At 37.0% G+C, this 19908-nt stretch overlaps 1 protein-coding gene across 7 annotated transcripts in view; it reads left to right on the forward strand.

Annotated features, from left to right (window-relative positions):
- Positions 1 to 19908, forward strand: part of PAFAH1B1 (platelet activating factor acetylhydrolase 1b regulatory subunit 1) — a 77760-nt gene that overhangs the window by 14791 nt on the left and 43061 nt on the right. For 3 of the 7 annotated variants that reach the window (XM_070562949.1, XM_070562950.1, XM_070562952.1), the window contains one exon: positions 8588 to 8625. The exons of 3 other annotated variants lie outside the window; for them this stretch is intronic. The gene's annotated coding sequence lies outside the window, so the exon portion shown is untranslated. Of the gene's footprint in view, positions 1 to 5121; positions 5299 to 8587; positions 8626 to 19908 lie in introns of those variants that run through there. One more of the 7 variants, XM_070562953.1, reaches the window with a different exon arrangement.

Genomic DNA, 19908 nt, shown 5'->3' on the forward strand with positions numbered 1-19908 from the left:
TGAAATGACTGCTGAATCATGAAAGACATTAAAATTTGTTAGTTCTATTATATCCAGTTTTTTTCATTGTTTATTCATATATGATAAATAAACTTTGATTTCCAGAATACTTCATCATCTCCTCATGCTTTGGATAAATCTTATGTCCCTTCCGTATTTCTAGATTTGTCAAATTTTAAGAATATTTTTTCTTGTCATTTAGTTTTATAAAAAGGGGAAAAAAGTTGAAGTGAGAACTTTCTTGAATTTGAATCTTCTCTAGATTCTTTTTTTTTTTTTAAAGATTTAATTTTTTTCCTTTTTCTCCCCAAAGCCCCCCGGTACATAGATGTTGTATATTCTTCGTTGTGGGTCCTTCTAGTTGTGACATGTGGGATGCTGCCTCAGCGTGGTTTGATAGCCAGTGCCATGTCCGCGCCCAGGATTGGAACCAACAAAACACTGAGCCGCCTGCAGCGGAGCGCGCGAACTTAACCACTCGGCCACAGGGCCAGCTCCCTTCTCTAGATTCTTAATAAAATAATTAAATGGATAGGAAATTTAGTGTTCTTGTATAGTATTTTAAATCTGGGACCTGGATTGTAATCGTGTGCATTGTGTATAATATCTGTCACTTAGGCTATTGCAGGGCCCATCAGATCTCCCCACTAAAGACAGTTGAGAAAGATGATATTTAAACTGAATAGTGAATAATTGGAGTGGACATGGGAGAAGGTCATTTTAGGTAGAGGGAACAGCAATATACACAGGTACAAAAGCGTGAAAAACTATTATGTGTATGGTGGAAAGTAGTTTGGCAGAAGGGGTTATAGGGTACATAGGGATGTGAGGCTGGAAAGGTACATATGAACCAGATTGATAGGATCTGTAAATTATTCTGTATAGTTTGTAGGTAATTTGGAAGTCAACAAACGATTCCAGGCAAAGGTGAGCATTATGATTGGATGTGTATTTTAGATAGTTTATGTGAGTAGCAGTGAGGAATATGTTTATAGGTCACTTAGGAGGCTTTAAAGGAAAGAATGATTAATGCTTGAAATAACATGTGACGGTGAGGGTTGTTGACTGGAGAAAGGTTTAGGAGGTAGAATTGTAAATGAGTAGTGTGTGATGGGGAGAGGGAAGTAGTATTAGAAGACATCTTGGATTTGTAGCTTGGGTGACTGGTAGAAGTGAGAAACTGGGTATCATTAGCCATAGTAGAGAATAAGAGGAGGAGTTATGTGGGATATTACCTAAGACAGCCAGATTAATTTTCCTGAACCACAGTTCTCGAGTCACTTTCTTGCCAAAATCCCATTGCCAGCTTTTTACTATCTTTGGTGAGCTCTGTGTGTGAAAACGCGAAGGGCACATTGCTAGCAAACGTGGTATTTAATAGATGTTAGTTTAATCCTAAGTGGGCACTCAAGGACCTTTTTTTTTCTGCTGCTTTTTCTCCCCAAATCCCCCCAGTCATAGTTGTATATTTTAGTTGTGAGTCCTATGTGGGACGCCGCCTCAGTGTGGCCTGATGAGTGGTGCTATGTCTGCGCTCAGGATCCGAACCAGCCAAACACTGGGCCACCGAAGCAGAGCGCGAATTTAAGCACTTGGCCATGGGGCCTGCCCCACAAGGACTTTTTCCTATGTGTCTGGCTCACCTTTTCATCCTTTTTCTTATTGCCTGCCATGTATCCTCTGATTGAGCCTTATGAAGATAGTTTCGGTTCCTTATGGTGTTTACATTTTTTTTATCACTCCTTCCCTTCTTTTTTCCTCTGTGTATCCTCTGACCTGTTTATCCTTCATATCTGTCTACCAGGTTCTCCTTTTCCAGGCAACCCTCCCTAATTTTTTTCACTTGAAAGAAATTTTCTTTTTCTCCGACTTTGTAATCCTATGGTATCTATTACTTTTTTCTTGTTATAGCTTATATAAAATTTTATCTGATGTATCAAATGACTTAATACATTTAAAGAGCCTGGAACAGTACCTACCTCATAGTAAGTACGCCATAAATGTTGGTTGTTGTTATTATGATAACAAGGATGATTAAGATGAATTGTGGTGATAATAGTAATAGGGCAGTCTACCTTTACTTTCTGCCTTCTTGTAATGGCAAAACTGATTTGTTCTCTTCTGCTTGGACACTAGGAAAGCAGTGTCTCTTTTACTTTGGTTATGTATGTAAAAGTGCAAAAGGTACTGTGCCATATCATCATCTTCAAAGTGGTTTTACTGTTCTGGAACTCTATTGAGGGAAGTAAAATGGTAGGCAAGCCCTTAACGCTGATTATCTCATTAAGCTTCAGAGAACCACAACTGTTTGAGGTGTGTGGTAGTATTAGCTCCTTTTATAAATGGACAGATAGGCTTAGGAAGTTTGAAAATTTACCCAAGATCACATAGTTTGTAAGTGGCCAAGTTGATATTTGAACCTCCACTATTTGATTCCGAAATTCTACATAGTAGGACCTCAAATGTGTAGAGTTTATTCCTTCAATGCTTTCATATCATTTATGTATTCACCTTGCTGTCAGAGGGCCTATCATGGGACCTATACTCAAAAAGTGCTTTTTGTTTTCTCTTTTAAGTTTTATTTCACATATTTATAGCTTGATTAATTTATTTTTATTATGCAATGTGTCAAACACGCAGGAAAAATACATGCAGTAATATAACAAAAGATCCACATAACTACTACCAGAATTGACAGATTTTAGCATTTTATTGTATTTGCTTTTGAGGGTTTTTTTTTTTTAAGAAATAAGGCATTGTTACAGTTACAATTGATGTCCTTTTGGTATCTCTTTCCAATTCCATTCCCCTCCCTTCCTCTTCTCAGTGGTAAAGTTTTTCCTAATGTTTGTATATATCCTCTGCTTTGGCAGCCCAGGGTTTCACTGGTTCAGATCCTGGATGCAGACATGACATTGCTCGTTAGGCCACGCTGAGGCGGCATCCCACATGCCACAACTAGAAGGACCCACAACTAAAATATACATCTATGTGCTGGGGGAGTTTTGGGAGAAAAAGCAGGAAAAAAAAGAAAAGATGGGCAACAGTTGTTAGCTCAGGTGCCAATCTTTAAAAAAAAAAAATGTTTTCTGGATGTATTATTGCTATGTGTAGATCTAGTTTATTGTGTTGTATAATTTGTTACGTATGATTATACTAGAGTTTCTTTATATCTACACTACAGAAATGGGCCTTTAGGTTATTCCCAAATTTTCACTATTATAGACAATGCTGCAGTGAACATGAGGAAGGTGGCTGCAGATAAGATGATAACATTTGTTTGGTTTTGCATTGCAGAATTCATCCTAAGGTTAATTAAATATTTGTTCTTTAGTGATTTTTCTGCTTTGAATTGAATAAAGAGAATAGATAATATTGTTGGCATCAGTTTTAGACCGTAAATTCCTAAAGTTTGTTCCACTTTCTTCAGTCTTTTCAACTATTCAAAAACCTGTATTTATTCAGTACTGAGCCATGGGTCGCACACTGGCAGCCAGCCTCTAGGCCAAACTAAGTTTGTAAATGCATTTCTTTTGGCCTTGCATAGTTAAAATTTCTTTTTGAGTCAACATTTAAAAATTATCTACTTTGCAAAATGCCTCCATTTTTGGATTATCCTGAAAAATTAGAAGCTCTGGCCACAGTGGGGCCCACATTTTCCCGTGGCAACAGTTGGCCCAATATGAGTCACAGCTGCCCTCCTTTAGATGGACATAAGGTCTCCAGAGAAACAAATTCCAACCACTCCCTGTTACTGTTTATTATTGCTCTTGCACTATTGTTTATAGTGAAGAGAAACTCCTCTATTGATGTTTCTATAAAAAATGGGGAAAGGTATAGCTAGACAATCATAATATTCAAGAAAAGTAGAACAGAGCGTATTTCTCTGAAAGTGTAAAGAATATTGTAATATGATTAATATGGGAACAAAATGAGTCTTGTATGGAAAGATTACACTTTGCCTGCTTCACTCATTTATATTACCTGCATTATTCTCTGTAGATGTGAGTTTGTGATCTCTACATTGTGCAAGTAGCTCTGAAGGCTGCCACACAGTGTGGTTGAAGATCAAAAAAGATGACAGTTTGTAACTCATGAAGTTTTGTGCAAATGCCATATTTATCTGTTCTTTTAGCTGTTAGATGCATCCTTGTTCTAGAAAGGTTTTAAGCAGAGGATTTGAAACTGGTTTGATCTCAACCATCCTATACCTTTCACTGCTGTATTTGTTAAGTACCTTATCCAGAGGCTACATAGGGATGGTCCAAGATTTGGATTATAAGCATGTTTTGTCTCCTCAGTGATTTTGTTTTTAATTGAACTTACTTTAAAACCTCAGTTCTACCACTGTTGTTTTCTTTCCAGCTGATTCACACTTTTATCTGCCTGGTTAGTCTCTAAGTACTATTTGATTTGTAACCCTTTATTTAAGGTAATTTATAAAGATGCATAAACTACAAAATACCACAGATTAAAAGTGAAGAGAAAGAAGAAACTAAAGTAAAGTGTAAGGATAAAATCAACTCAGAATCTAGGCCTAAAAGGTAGATCACAGTGTTCTTGCTACAGGCAGAGTACAGATTGACTCTGAGCTTTCCATGAGCTAGCAGGAGGAAAAAAACCTGTTAGATTATTTTTCACAATTTCCTTCAGATAAAAATAAACCACTTAGTTCAGAAAGGTAACTAACCAGTTGTCGCTGTCAGACTGGAATTTCTCATAGGGGTCCTCATAAAGAGGATTGTGTGTAATTATTATCCTCCATCAGCATCTCTAGATGGGTGTCTGGTGTTTAACAACACGTAGTAGAGGAAGACCACCCACATCGTGAGAGTCAATCTGAATGTGTGCGTAGATTGTTTGTCCTGCGGTGTCTGACCAATGGATATAGTTTCCCTCAACCCAGCTTTTGATATGTATTGAGATTAAGCTCCTTGGCAAGTACCTGGCATTCGGATGTTCCATACATCAAATACAGACCATTTGTATGTAGGATCTAAATATTTTTGTGAAAATCTAGTTTCACCCAAGTATAATTTGTGGGAATGCTTATAGGTTGAGATTCTTCTTAGGAAATAATTTTGAATCTGCTACATGCCTGTCTTTTTTTCTTATCTGAAGGTAGACAGAGCAGTGTTCTTTTGGAGTATCCAGAAATGGTAAAATCATTAAGAAATAGATTTAAAGAAAGAAGGGGCCTGTACACCACCCTGTTTTATGCTGCTGGAAATTAATTGCTTCAGCAGAAGACCGTTCCTATGGATCAGGATTCACAGTGGTTTTCAGCGTAGATTAAATGTAAGGAGATACTGTTTTTATTTATGTCTGTAATAGATATGATCTCTACTCTCAAGAAACATATTAATATGCGGCTCTGCCCCTTCTTTCTTCACGCATGCTTGACTCCTCTTGTTTAAAACAAGTGGGATTTTTTCCTTCAACCCTGCTAAAACTACAGTTCTTTATCTTGTTACCTTCACTGCTGAATGTCTTGAGTTCAGAGTTGAAATCACTCTATTTTCTTACTGATGACTGCCCTTTGTATTTCTTAGTTTGCCATCTTTAGCCTCAAGTTTTCAGCTATATTGTATTTTCCAACTGGTTAAAATAATTTTGCGTTTGGATATTTTGTTGTCGTGTTACATTCAACATATTTTTCCTTCCTCCAAAATGTCTCCAAAAATCATCAGTCATTTCCATCTTCTTTAGTCTCTCAGTTTATAAAGCTGACTTGTTCAGTCCTCAGCTCGTGTTATTTTCTGTTTATCACCTTCCCATCCCCATGTTCCTATCTCACTCTAGGTCATACATTCCCTTAGTTGTGGATTGCATTTTATTCATCTTTAGTTACTGTAAAATCTCATAGCACAGAGCCTAGCAGAATAGATAATGAATGAATGAATGAATGAATGAAAGGATATGTAGAACTTACCTCTTCAACTATATCTTAAGTTTCTTGTGGACAAAGACTATCTCTTAACATTGCTTTTATGTCACATGTAGCTTTCTATGGATGAGGCACATTAGGTTAACTATGTGCTGAGCTACATGGCACACAGATATGTGTTTGGTTTGAATACTGGGTGCCTGGTAGATCCTCAGTAAGTAAATTGAATAACTGATGCAGAATATAGATATTTCTCTTATTTCAGTGGAGACAAACATTGGTGTGGATAATAGTAAACTAGAAATCAGTTCAGTTGAGAGATGCTGCTGATTTTCTAGTTGGGTTGTCATAACACCTGGGCAGTTATCCTTGGGTGTAAACAGATCTCTGCCTTTAGGACTGAGATCATATCCTAGAGAACACCATCTTCAAGACCAAGAGCAAGTAGTGGACCTTGGCAAAAAAAAAAAAAAAAATCCCTCTTTTGCATAATTGCAGTTTGACCATAAAGCTCTTTTTTTTCAAATTATTCCCATCACTTCCATTCTAGTCCAGGCCTCTGTCATCTTCTACTTCTAACCTTCCCTTGCTTTTTTTTTTTTTTTTTTTAAAGATTTTATTTTTTCCTTTTTCTCCCCAAAGCCCCCCGGTACATAGTTGTGTATTCTTCGTTGTGGGTTCTTCTAGTTGTGGCATGTGGGACGCTGCCTCAGCGTGGTCTGATGAGCAGTGCCATGTCCGCGCCCAGGATTCGAACTAACGAAACACTGGGCCGCCTGCAGCGGAGGGCGCGAACTTAACCGCTCGGCCACGGGGCCAGCCCCTAACCTTCCCTTGCTTTAATATCTCCTCTGCGTTGTCTCCAAAGCAGTGACCACGAAACACCAGTTTCAGAATATTGTTCCCTTGCTTAAGAACTGCAGTGATTTCTGCATTGTCATAATTTCTTTGGACTATCTGCATTAGTATTCACCATACGTTGTGCTTAAAAAAAAACAGAAAAAGCACACAGAACAATGTGTCTTTTTATTATTGTTTGTATGCTTGGAAGTATTAGCAAGCTCTTTTCTTCTTGTTTTAAGGCAGTGGATTTTTTTGTGACTTTGTTTTGACTTGAAAAAAGTCAGATTTACAGGGCTGTTGTAGCTATGTTTGGCTAATTGCTGCTTGAAAATGTAGCATTTGTAAGCAGAAACCAGAATAATAATACGCATGTCAGAAGGTAAAAGGTCTTTAATTTAGTTTTAATGTAAAGTTGAGACAGCCAATTGATTTTTTTCCCATTTTTTTGAGTTCATAATAGTTTATATCATTGTGAAATTTCACTTGTACATTATTTCTTGTCTGTCACCACATAAGTGCCCCCCTTCACTCCCTGTGCCCACCCCCAACCCCTTCCCCTGTTAACCACTGAGCTGTTTTCTTTGTTCATGTGTTTGTTTATATTCCACATGAGTGAAAGCGTATGGTGTTTGTCTTTCTCGGTCTGACTTGTTTCACTTAAAATGATTCCCTCCATGTCCATCCATGTTGTTGCAAATGGGATGATTTTTGTCTTTCTTTATGACTGAGTAATATTCCATTGTGTATATATACTACATCTTCTTTATCCAGTCATTGGGCACTTGAATTGTTTCCATGTCTTGGCTATTGTGAATAGTGCTGCAGTGAACCAGTTGATTTTCTACAAGATTTTAAAATTAGTATACTTTCTCTGGTACTTATTAATTAGTGTTCAGTCTTTAAAAAGGAAAAAAATACACTGAAACCAGCCTCGAGCAGCTGAACTTTGATATAGCTCACTGCCCATCTTTCAGAATTTTATTTTTTTGAGTTTTAAAAGAGAATGATGAGGGGCCGGCCCCATGGCCGAGTTGTTAAGTTCCCGCCCTCCGCTTTGGTGGCCCAGGGTTTCACAGTTTCGGATTCTGGATGCGGACATAGCACCACTCATCAGGCCACCCTGAAGTGGCGTCCCACATGCCACAAGTAGAAGGACCCACAACTGAAAGATACAACTATGTACTGGACGGATTTGGGGAGAAAAAGCAGGAAAAAAAAAAGAACAAGATTGGCAACAGTTGTTAGCTCAGGTGCCAATCTATTAAAAAAAAGAGAGAGAATAAAGTGATAAGTGCATCTTTGGTTCTGAGAACATAGTAAATTTTTTTTTTTTTTTTTGAGGAAGATTAATCCTGCCTCTTTTTGCTGAGGGAGATTGTCCCTGAGCTAACGTCTGTTCCCATCTTTCTCTGTTTTATTTGTGGGACACCTGCCACAGCACAACTTGATAAGTGATGTGTAGGTCCACACCCAGGATCCAAACCGGTGAACCCTGGGTGGCTGAAGCAGAGCATGCAGACTTAACCCCTGTGCCACTGGGCAGCCCCAAACATAGTTAAGTTTTATCTCGGTTTTACTATGATGCCTGTAGTAGTCATTTAGAAACACTAGATACCTACTGTGTGTTAATTACCATGATTGTTGGTAGAGATGCAATGAGGACTATGTCAGGGTTGCAGCTTTGGAGGAACCTTGTTGAGGAGACAACATCAGGACAGATAATTACAGTGTAGTGTGAGAAGTGTTAAATATGTGTATGTACAAAGAACTATGAAATCACAGAGGAGAGGTTACTCTGCTTAATTTTTTTGTCAAAACTGTGTAAATAAATCCCTCAAATTCTGCTATTTGTGCTAGGTGCTGAGAATTCTGCTAATGCTGTTTAAATACCATTGGTAAGTATTAGGTTTAACCTGTGTAATTGTCATTATTGGCGATTTTATATGGTTTAACCCTGTAGTGGCAATTAAACAAAATAAAACATAGTTAATATCTTTTGCCAATACTGTTTGACAGTTGTTAGATAATAGATATTTTATTAAAATAAAGCCTTGAATATTGAATAAATGTGCCATTTTTGGAAAACATTTTTAAAAGTTCAGCTTGGTTTCTCTTTTTAAGAAGAAAATATATATGAATTTTATTAACTATAAATTGCTCTGTAGTTATAAATTATTTTATAATTGCCTGTAACCATGAAACTATAGTTATTTAATTTAGAAAATCTTGTTTTCAAAGCTTGAGTCCCTGCAGACATTTGTTGAGTGCCAGATACTTTGCCTGGTACTAGAGAGGCAAGTAAATTCAGTTCAGTGTTTGCACCTGAGGAGTCTGTCTGGTGCTAGAGACAGCATGTATGTATATAATTACAAAGAATGTGGGAGTCAGCACAGGGTAGAATCAGTGATTTTTCAAATTTATCTTAACGGTAGAAATTTTTCCCCCAAAATTCTTATGCAGAAACCCAATATATAAACAGATAAAAACAGAGTCCTGCGTACTTGGCCTCATCTCTGTCCTCATTCCTACTGTTTGAAATCTTCGGTCTAGGAATAAAAGACAAACCTGGTTTGCATCCTGGCCCTGCCACTGTGTAGGTGTTTGACTTTGGATACATGATCTAACCTTGGTGAACTTGTTTTCCTCATCTGTTTAAATGAGGATATCGGTTACTTTGCTGGGTATTGTAAGAATAAGAATCAAACGTGGTAGGACAGGGGCCTAGCATGTGAAGTCAATCAGTAAATGGTACCTGTTATGATTATATGTATGACACAGTGAGATGAAAGAAAAGGGCACCTACCTCTGCCAAGGGGGGTGGGTTATCCAGGGAGGGCTTCACTGAGGTGATAATGGGCTGCCTTCAGGCTCAATCTTGAAGAGGAAACAGAAAATTGCAAGACATATGGGTAAATGGCACATACCCCAAATAAAACATTTTGATAAGGAAGACTTGGGCAGTGTGGAATTCTGCCTCATTTTACTGTTCTGGAGATAAGTGGCCTTCTCTGCTTTCTAGGTAGCTTTTCTTTACATTCTTCAACTCACACTTAAGTGTTAGACTGGACCAGGATGAGAGCCACTAACTTTCTTTCACTAATTAAATTGACTACTTAACTAAAGGAAAAAGTACTCTAAACCTGAATTTGTAAGCCATGTCTTGGTTATAGTGTAATGATGCATTTATAGACCAGTCCTTCCTAAATTCAGTTGCATTGGTGTGTTGAGAATTAGGATCTTTTTGTCATCCTATGAGGTCTTAGTAGGTCTTTGTAAATAGTTGCTTTAGTAGGTAGGTTTTTTTGTTTGTTTTTTGTTTTTTTGCCTGAGATTCAAGTTAATGGGACTACTGTGGATAAATTGCAGGTGGATATATTTTGGATTTTTGAGTAAGAGCTAGAAAATTAGTTTCTAGGAAGAGCTGATAAATCATAATTGGATTATTTTTCTACCTCAGCACTGAGGGATCTTTCTTTTTTATAATCAAATTTTAGGCAAGACATTTCAATGTGATAGGCTAACATAATGAAGGGATATTAAAAAAAGATATAGAAAGAAACTAAGATGTATCTATCTAGATAAATAGGTAGATAAATGGATATCTATCTAGATAAATAGATAAACCCTTTATACAAAGTTTGCTGACTCCTGGCCTAGATATAAAGGGGAGAGGGCTGGCCCAGTGGTGTAGTGGTTATGTTTGCTCACTCTGCTTCGGTGGCCCAAGGTTTGCAGGTTGGATCCTGGGCGTGGACCTCTGCACTGCTCATCAAGTAATGCTGAGGCAGTGTCCCACATAGAAAATAGTGCAAGATTGGCACAATGTTAGCACAGCAGCAGTCTTCCTCACCAAAAATAAATAAATAAATAAATAATAAAAGGAGGAAGATACAATCAAGATAAAAAGCAACAAAATTAATGTAGTTACAAAAGAATGTGCCTTTATTAGAACATACCAGGGAGACTAGATAGTTATAAAATCAACAAGCCAGCTGTATTGTCTTCTTGAAGGATTTTAAAAAAAAGTTTAATGAAAGCTTACCTATAATGAAAAATGCTTACATATTTCAAAATGTTGCATTGACCTCTTTTTCCTGTTAATATAAAATATCTCTTCAAGATATATCTGAGTGGCTTTGTAAATATTTTTCTGAATTTGAGTGACAGTTGTTGCAGTTACCGTTGAAATCTGAGTACCTTGGCCTCCCAATTTGACTTTTGCCCTTGGAGCCCAGATACTGTTTTTCTGACACTGACGATTTCTCCTTTTTTGTAATTTTGCTTTTGATCCCTTAGGACTAGCTGTAGTTTGTACCCTTGAATGTATGGTTCTCCACTGAGGATGTGCATCAAAATCATCTGGAGAAATTTTAAAGATGGGCACCTGAGCTAACAACTGTTGCCAGTCTTTTGTGTTTTTTTTCTTCTTCTTGCCCCCAAAGCCCCCCAGTACATAGTTGTATGTTCGAGTTGTGAGCGCCTCTCGTTGTGCTATGTGGGACGCCGCCTCAGCATGGCCTGATGACTGGTGCCACGTCTGCGCCCAGGATCCGAACCTGCGAAACCCTGGGCCGCCGAAGTGGAATGCATGAACTTAACCACTTGGCCACAGGGCCGGCCCCTGGAGAAATTTTAAAAATTCAGATGCCCCCTCAGAATCTCTGAGGATAAGGCCTAGCCGTGATTATTTTCAGGAAGTTCCTCAGGTGGTTCTAATGTACTCTTCTAGTTACTTCCTTCTTCAAATATTTTACTAAATCCAATTTGAAAAAGATACATATGTGGCATTTATTGTGTTTCTCAGAGGTATTTTTCAACCTAAAGAATCATTGCCTATATTTATGTAAACTCACAGAAGTCAGCAGCATCACTTTGGTGAATTCACTTTCTCTTTTGACGTCACTCAGTTAATAGAATAGTAGAGTTCAAGTTGGATGTTACTTTATAGAGCGAGTAGTGTAATTTAGTATTCTTCATTTTTATAACATACTCATTTGGCATCATAGAATCCCAGTGAATCTTGAAATAATGGTTAGAAAGGTAGAACACAATTGATAGAAAACCCGACATTTTTAGGAGGAATAGTTTACATTCCAGAACCATTGTGTTTTGTCATTATTCTTTCCAGGCTGTGTGTCTGTAAAATAACCATATAAATAGTAGATCTTTTCCTCTTGTTTTTATTTGCGTATTTTGATAATAGAGTAAATTTAAAAGAAAGAAGTGACCCACAGTCTTTAAAATCATATTAAAATGAAAAGTTTGTCTTTTTTTCCCATTCCTGTCCACTGTTTATAGTGTGTATTGGCATTCGCAGTTGTATCATACAGAATAGCTGGTTTGAGATAAAAAGCACTAGAAAGACACATGCAACAAAATCTAAGCAAGTCAGAATTCAGTTTCTTTGGAACTTTCGGGTGTTCCAAATGGCTTCATGCCTTAAGTCAAAGAAGAGGGGGAAACTTTTTTTAATCAATGAGGAAGCAGTCTTTGAGCATCCATCAACAAGTGAACACTGCTGGGATGAAGATTATATCTAGCACGTGTTTGATGGGTATGCCATGGGAATAATGATGTGTCCTGATTAATGTTTGTAAAGGATTTGGGGGTATATTAGGGTTCTCCAGAGAAACAAATCAAGAGAATGTATTTATATATTTAGAAGAAAAAAGTGACCCTCAGTCAACCTCTCTAGAGAGAGAGTAGGAAGAGATTTTAAGGATTTGGCTCACATGATTGTGAAGGTTGACAAGTCCAAACTTTGCAGAGTAGGCTGGCTGGCTGGAGACCCAGGGAAGAGTTGATGTTGCAGCTCAAGTCCAAAGGCAGTCTGCTTGGAAAAATTCCCTCTTCCTGGGGGGATGTGTAAGTCTTTTCTCTTAAGGCCTTCAACTGATTGAATGAAGCCCACCCACATTATGGAGGGTAATGTGCTTTACTCAAAGTCTATTGATTTTAAGTGTTAATCACATCTAAAAAAATACTTTCATGACAACATCTAAAGTAGTGTTTGATCTGAGTACTGAGGCCTAGCCAAGTTGACACATAAAATTAACCGTCACAGGGGATATAGTAGAAACCATCTCATAATATGATTCTAGTCTTCTAGTGAAAGGCAGAAGATAAAGGCAAAAATGACTGATTTTAAAAAACGGACATGTAAATGAGTAAAGATGATGTGATATATGTATACAATAGAATACTACTCAGCCATAAAAAAAGACAAAATCATCCCACTTGCAACAACATGCCTGGACCTCAAGGGTATTATGCTAAGTGAAATAAGCCAGACTGAGAAAGATAAACACCTTATGATTTCATTCATATGTGGAAGATAAACAAACACATGGATAAAGAGAAGGGAAGGGGTTGGGGGCTGGGTGGAAGGGTAAAGGGGCACATATGTATGGTGACAGATAAAATCCAGACTACTGGTGGTGAGCACAATGCAATCTATACAGAAAGTGATACCTAATAATGTATACCTGAAATTACATAATGTTATAAACCAATATGACCTCAATAAAAATAAAAATCCTCCTCCCCAAAATGGACACCTAGATAGGACTTAGATTATGTTACTTAAATCTAAGTCTGTTTCATTTCAAAGCCCAATAACTATTTCTACTTTGTTTCTTGAGATAATAGTTTAAAGCTATGGAGCATCTATTTGCAGCACTTGCCTTCAATATTAGTTTAACATTAGAGTTACTAGACTTGAGATTGGTAGGAATAATTCTCAGTGAAAAAGTGATGTCTTAATCTTTGGCAAGGCTAATTGAAAAAATGCAAAATATTTTTATATGTAAATTTTGGATGAGTGATTTAAGTTTTGTAAAATGAGATACAGTAGTTAGCTGTAATGAATAGAAAAATGAGAAAACAGTGTGGCTGTTAGAAGAATTTTTTTACTTTTCGGTGAACTGTGCCTGAGCTCAGTCCATCCTTCAATGATGAACCAACCTGGTCTTTCGCTTTTGTTATTGACTGTCAACAGCAGATCCCAATGAATCATGGGCCTCCAAGTTGAAGCAGAATAAGAACAAGTAGACATTAAAGCCTCAGTGTTTGATTAAAAACTTTCAGTGATCTAACATTTTCAAATTGGGGGGATGGGAAAAATCTAACTTTTCTCTTTTTTTTGGAGGAAGATTAGCCCTGAGCTAACTACTGCCAATCCTCTTCTTTTTTGTTGAGGAAGCCTGGCCCTGAGCTAACATCCTTCCCCGTCTTCCTCTACTTTATACATGGGATGCCTACCACAGCATGGCTTGCCAAGCGGTCATGTCTGCACCCGGGATCCAAACCGGCGAACCCCAGGCCGCCGAAGGAGAACGTGCGCACTTAACCACTGCGCCACCGGGCCAGCCCACTTTTCTCATATTTAATTGCTCACACAGAACACAAGATACTGCAGAACAATATTTTGGTTAATCTTTATTTTTATTAGAAAACAGTCTTGAGATTCTAGAAGGTTATTTCTGTAGATGGGAAAGTGAGGATATCACAAAGATTGATTTAAGGAAATGAAGTTACTCTTGGGTACTTTATCGTCCTATATAACCTCACAGATTTAAACTGTAGACTGGGGTATTTTTCAGAATATGCACTGCATTGACTTCATTGGTAAATTTACTTATTTTTTTCATTATTTGACTGCATTGCAGTATAGCATTAATGATGCAGTTTTAAACTGTTGCTTTTGCCCAAAATAACAGTCAAAGTCAAATATTGAGAACTTAGAGAAACCTGTAACCTGGCATCATCTGATGAAGTGATGAAGAATTTGCAGGCACACTCAAAATACCCTCCGTTATTTATTGAATGATGAGAGTTGTTCCTTCTTTTACCCTTACATCATGAGGACTGTGCAAATCAAAACACACATGTATGTGTTCTGTGGTGTTAGTTATACAGAAATCAGAATGATTTGGATGGTGCAAGCAAATTGGGGATGGTGAGGGACAGAGAAGACAGCAGAAGTGAAAAAACATTTCTTTTCCAGAGGGCAAGACCATGCTTTGGGAGATGATTGCTTCAGTTTTCGTTTCTTAAAATTTGCAGAATATCAGTGAGGTTATACTACCCAGGAGATTATGCACATTCTTCACTACACTTTATGAAAAACGTGTCACACATTAAGCCAATATCAGGGACTTGTGTAACAAGTCATGTCCCAGGTTTGTTGTTGGTGTTCATTGTGCTTTAGCTGGGATTTTGAAAATGTATTTAAAGTTCAGAACTGATAGCAGTAGCTAACACGTATGGTACTCCTTTGTTTATAGAATTGGTTTACATTATTACCCTATTTAATCTTCACTAAACCCTGTGAGGTAAATTTCATATTTAAGTCCATTTTATAGTTGAGTAAACTCAGGCTTAATGAGGAAACTGAGGTTTAGGCTGTGAGAACACAGCTTTCAAGTTATAGAACTGGAATCCTGAATTTTGCCCCCATCCCATGTTTTCATAACTATTACTTGATAAATTCCACCTGATTTTTAGGTCATTAAAAAGGAAGTAATTTTGATTAAATTTTGTTCCTTGTAGCTTGAAATTTTAGGTGAGGTTCACCAAGCGTTTGCTGAGTTGATTGTGTAAGCCTAAAGTATGATATTGTTGTACCTTGCTTGCATTCGGAATATTCTTGGAACTATCACATTCACCTTAGAATGGAAATGTACAGATTGTAAATATAAAATTTCTAGTTCTCTTTAACTTTTTTGTGACTTTACTATATTCTACCTCAGTATTCTCTTACGATATTTCGGTTTGATCTAAAAAACAGGTTATTAGGTAGGAACATTATAACGTGATGTGAATAAACAAATTTTCTGTCTCTTTTTTGTTGCATGCTGGTTATCTTTGCTCTTTAAACCTTGGTCCAGATCTTTTAAAACATCATGTATAGCCAGCATAACTAAGAAAGTAGCTTCCAGTTCTCTAAAATTGAAATCTTAATTCATTAAATTATGGCTAAATACTTTTTCATTCTTTTTTACCACCTTTTAAAAAAGATTAGCTTTTTTCTTTAATGGATTATTGTGTACAAAACCTATGTAAAGATAATTGGATAAAATGGTAAAAATAGTTGGAAACATCAAGAGGGCTGTATCTGTAATATGAATGGTCATACAGATTAGTAAAATATCTTATGTCCCATTAGCGACTTTGAGAAAAATTCTGCTTTTTTGAACTAGTGTTCTAAAAACCTGATGATTTGTAGAGTATCATGAAGCATGTAGTTTATTGGGAAACAACAGATTTTATTTAACTCTTGAAAACTAGTCTGAAAGGTACTCAATAATTCTTGATTGACAGTAGCTTCTACCTTGCCTCATTGCTGTATCTGGAAAATATTATTTGGATTAGGCCTGTGAGCTATAATATGTGCTATTCAACAAGGTGGATAATCTGCTGACCCTCTTTAAATAAAGCACTTTTGAGTGACGGTTTCATCAGAGCAGGAACCATTGGTAATCAATTACTGTGTAAGTTTTTAGTGGCTCTCTTAAACTCTTATCCTGCATCTAATAAAATAAATCTGATGATTTCCACTTTTTGTGTTAATACTCCCCTATTATTAGCATATAATTATTTTGTGTTTTCCCTCAGACACATTCTTTATTTTCTGTATTATTTCCCCCTCTTTCATAAACTCCTAGTTGGCAAGGACCAATGTACGAAATAGATTTTTAATGAAATAATATTTTATAAAGGCTGTTTTGATAAGTGTGAAACCTATGTTAACACATTGAAACTTAAAATGAGAAGAATTTAAATTAATTTACTCACAATTCTGATTTATAAGATTATTCTTTAATGCCCCATTATTTCCTTTTTGATTTCTTTTTTACTTTTCCCTTTTTTCTTTCTATGATGAGGTGCTTACCCAAGCAATAGACATTGTTGTCTAGGAGAGCTGCATTGGTGTAGCAGATAACTGGATATGGTATTAGAATATAGAATGATTAAGAATTCTTTGCTCTGGGGCTGGCCTGGTGGTGCAGCGGTTAAGTGTGCACGTTCCGCTTCTGCGGCCCAGGGTTCACCGGTTCGGATCCCAAGTGTGGACATGGCACCGCTCGGCAAGCCATGCTGTGGTAGGCATCCCACATATAAAGTAGAGGAAGATGGGCACGGATGTTAGCTCAGGGCCAGTCTTCCACAGCAAAAAGAGGAGGATTGGCAGCAGATGTTAGCTCAGGGCTAATCATCTTCTTCAAAAAAAAGAATTCTTTGTTCCAAAAAGCATGCTGAAGTCTCTGTCTCTAGTGCTTAGGCAACAAAATCTGATCTCTAAGAATGTCTGGATATTGACATGCAAATCAATAAACCAGACTCTTCTTTGAGATATGTAATATATACAAGAAGCTTAGGGGGGATTATTCAAGTACTGCCAAAATACATTTCAAAAATAAGTCATCTCATTTGTTACGTTGACTTGGGAAGATTTGTGAACCCCCTTAAAATGCATGTAATATTTTCTTTATCTTCATATGTGCTTCTTTGAGAGAAGAGATCTTGGCTTTCCTCATGTTCTCAAAGGAATCCAGTGACCCCCAAAAAAGATTTGGAACTCCTCCACCAGGTGGTTGCCTGATTTATTTGTACTGTTGGTTATAAATACAGATTGTTTATTGCAAAATACTCTCTCTTGCTTCATTGGAGAACCGCTTATTTCTGTTGTCATGGGATATTTTACAATTGTATGTTAAGATTTTAAGCTAAAAGGTAACTGGAAAGAATGTTATGTTATATTCTGAAGTATGATAGCTCAATCACATCCTTGTGCTTTCTGATAGCAAAAATATGTGTATTAAAGGTAGGAAAGTTTAAAGGTAGGAAATTGATAGAGGATGGATTAATTTCAATTAAAAGGAACCTTAGATGTTAGTACTTCCCAGGAAAGTTAGATGAATTGCTCAGGCTTACAGAGTTGATGACAGATTTGAATCCACATCTTCTTTCTTAATCTGCATCTAGTGCTCATCATACCCATTGTCTCTCTTTACCATGTATCGTCAATACTGAGTTGTAATAAAAACATTATTAGTATATGATTAATAATAACATACCATTAATAATAGTTAACAAATTAGGAAGTCTTAATTATCCCACTCTCTGACTACAACCCTTCAAGGTTCTCACAGGGCATAGTGATCTCTGCTTTCTTCTTGATCCCTCTACTCTCTATTTGCCTTTCCTTGTTTTCACATTCTGCACAGTGCATTTTAGGCTCTTTGATCCATTATTTCAACTCTCCTCATCATGCATTCAACACACACGCCTTGCAAACTCTCAACCCAACCCTAGATCTCTAAATGTATGACTTATTGTGTCTGCAGCCAGAGTGTACATACTTGCTGAAGAAAAATTATGTCTTTGTAGACTGGCACCACTAAAAATTCAGTCTCCAATCTAAAAAACGTCCTTCCTGGGCCAACACTGGTGGCCTAATGGTTAAGTTCAGCACCCTTGGTTCGGTTCCTGTGCATGGACCTACACCACTCTGTTAGCAGCCATGCTGTGCTGGCGGTCCACATACTAAAAGATGAGGAAGATTGGCACAGATGTTTGCTCAAGGTGGATCCTCCTAAGCAAAAATAAAAAACTAAATAAAAAATGTGCTTCTTATACCATTTCTTTGTTCTCACTTTTCATAGCAGCAATTTTAAGCCTCTTAATGTCTTCTTCCTTGCTCCCCCTCCTCAGCTCATGACCTCACTTCCTATTTTCCTGAAATAGAAAAACATAATTGCATCTTTTTCTCCTTTTTTTCTAACACAGTGGAAGGGGTAATCTTTATGTGTAAGAGTTTTACATGTGGTTTTCGTTCCTTTCTCTTCCTCCTCTCTTAGGCCCTTGTTCCATTGAGTATTTCCCTCTTTTGATTTTTAAAAAAGACTTTTTACTATGGAAAATATCAGACCCATAAACAAAATTAGAGAGTAGTGTAATGACCCCTCGTGTACCCGTTACCCAGCTAGAACAGCTATAAACCCAAGGCTAATCTTGTTTCATATATCTCTCCCTATCCACTCCACCCTAAATTTTTTGAAGCACATCCCAGAGATGATATTTTACTGATAAATTTTCATTGTATATTGCTAAAAGACTTTTAAAAATAACCACAGTGCTATTATCACTCTTGAAAAATTCAGTTATTCTTTAATACCATCAAACATCCAGAAAATGTTCCAATTTCCCCAATTGTTTGTTTGTTGGTTTATTTTACGAACAATTGTTTATTTTACAATTTTTTTGAATCCAGATCTAAATAATAAATATAGTCTATAAATTGTAATTGGTTGGTGTGTTACTTATCTCTTTTAGTCTGTACGTTTCCCTTTCCAACTCTTTTTCTTTCTTTCTGTAGAATTTATTTGAAGAAACTAGGTCATTTACTTTATAGCACTTTTCACAGTCTGGATTTTGCTGGTCACATTGCCATGGTGTCTTTAACTTATTCCTCTGTCCTCTATACTTCTTGCAAATTGGTCATTGGAGCCAGAGACTTGAACAGATTCAGATTGATTTTGTGGCAAGAATACTTTATAGATGGTGTAGTTTTATTCTTTCAAGGGTATACGTCATGTCTGGTTGGTTGGTTGTTTGCTTTTGGGTAGTTATGGGATGAAAATGGTGGTATTAAAATTCTGTATTCCTTTCTTCATTTCTCCGGTGTCTTTTCTTTCTCCACCATTAAGAAACATCTCACTTCGTTGAGAAAAACAACCAGGAAGAAGACCGCTTTTCAACATTTCCATCAATTTTTAAGATATTTATTTATGATATTGTCTTTACTTCATCTTCTTGTACTCATCAGCCCATTTAAATATGATTTCCATCATGTTAAACCATGTCCTTACCAGTTTACTGAAACTGGTCTCATCAAGGTTATCAGAGCTCTATACTGAACAGAGCAGACCCATTTCAGACCTTATTTTGCTTGGTAGTTGGATAACTTTGGATACTGTTGATTGCCTCTCCTTGAAATACTCCCTGGGCCTCTGTGGCAAACTCTCTCCTGTTTTTACTTTTACTTCTTTAACTGCTTCCTCTTAGCCTTGATTGTACCCTTTTCAGTGTTGGTGTTGCTCTGCCTGCTCTAGCCTAGGCTCTCTGCTCATCTTGTTCTACATGTTCTCCATGGATCATCTGATCCATTCTCATGG

The sequence above is a fragment of the Equus przewalskii genome, chromosome 10 (genome assembly GCF_037783145.1).
Source record: "Equus przewalskii isolate Varuska chromosome 10, EquPr2, whole genome shotgun sequence".
Lineage (NCBI taxonomy): Eukaryota > Metazoa > Chordata > Mammalia > Perissodactyla > Equidae > Equus > Equus przewalskii.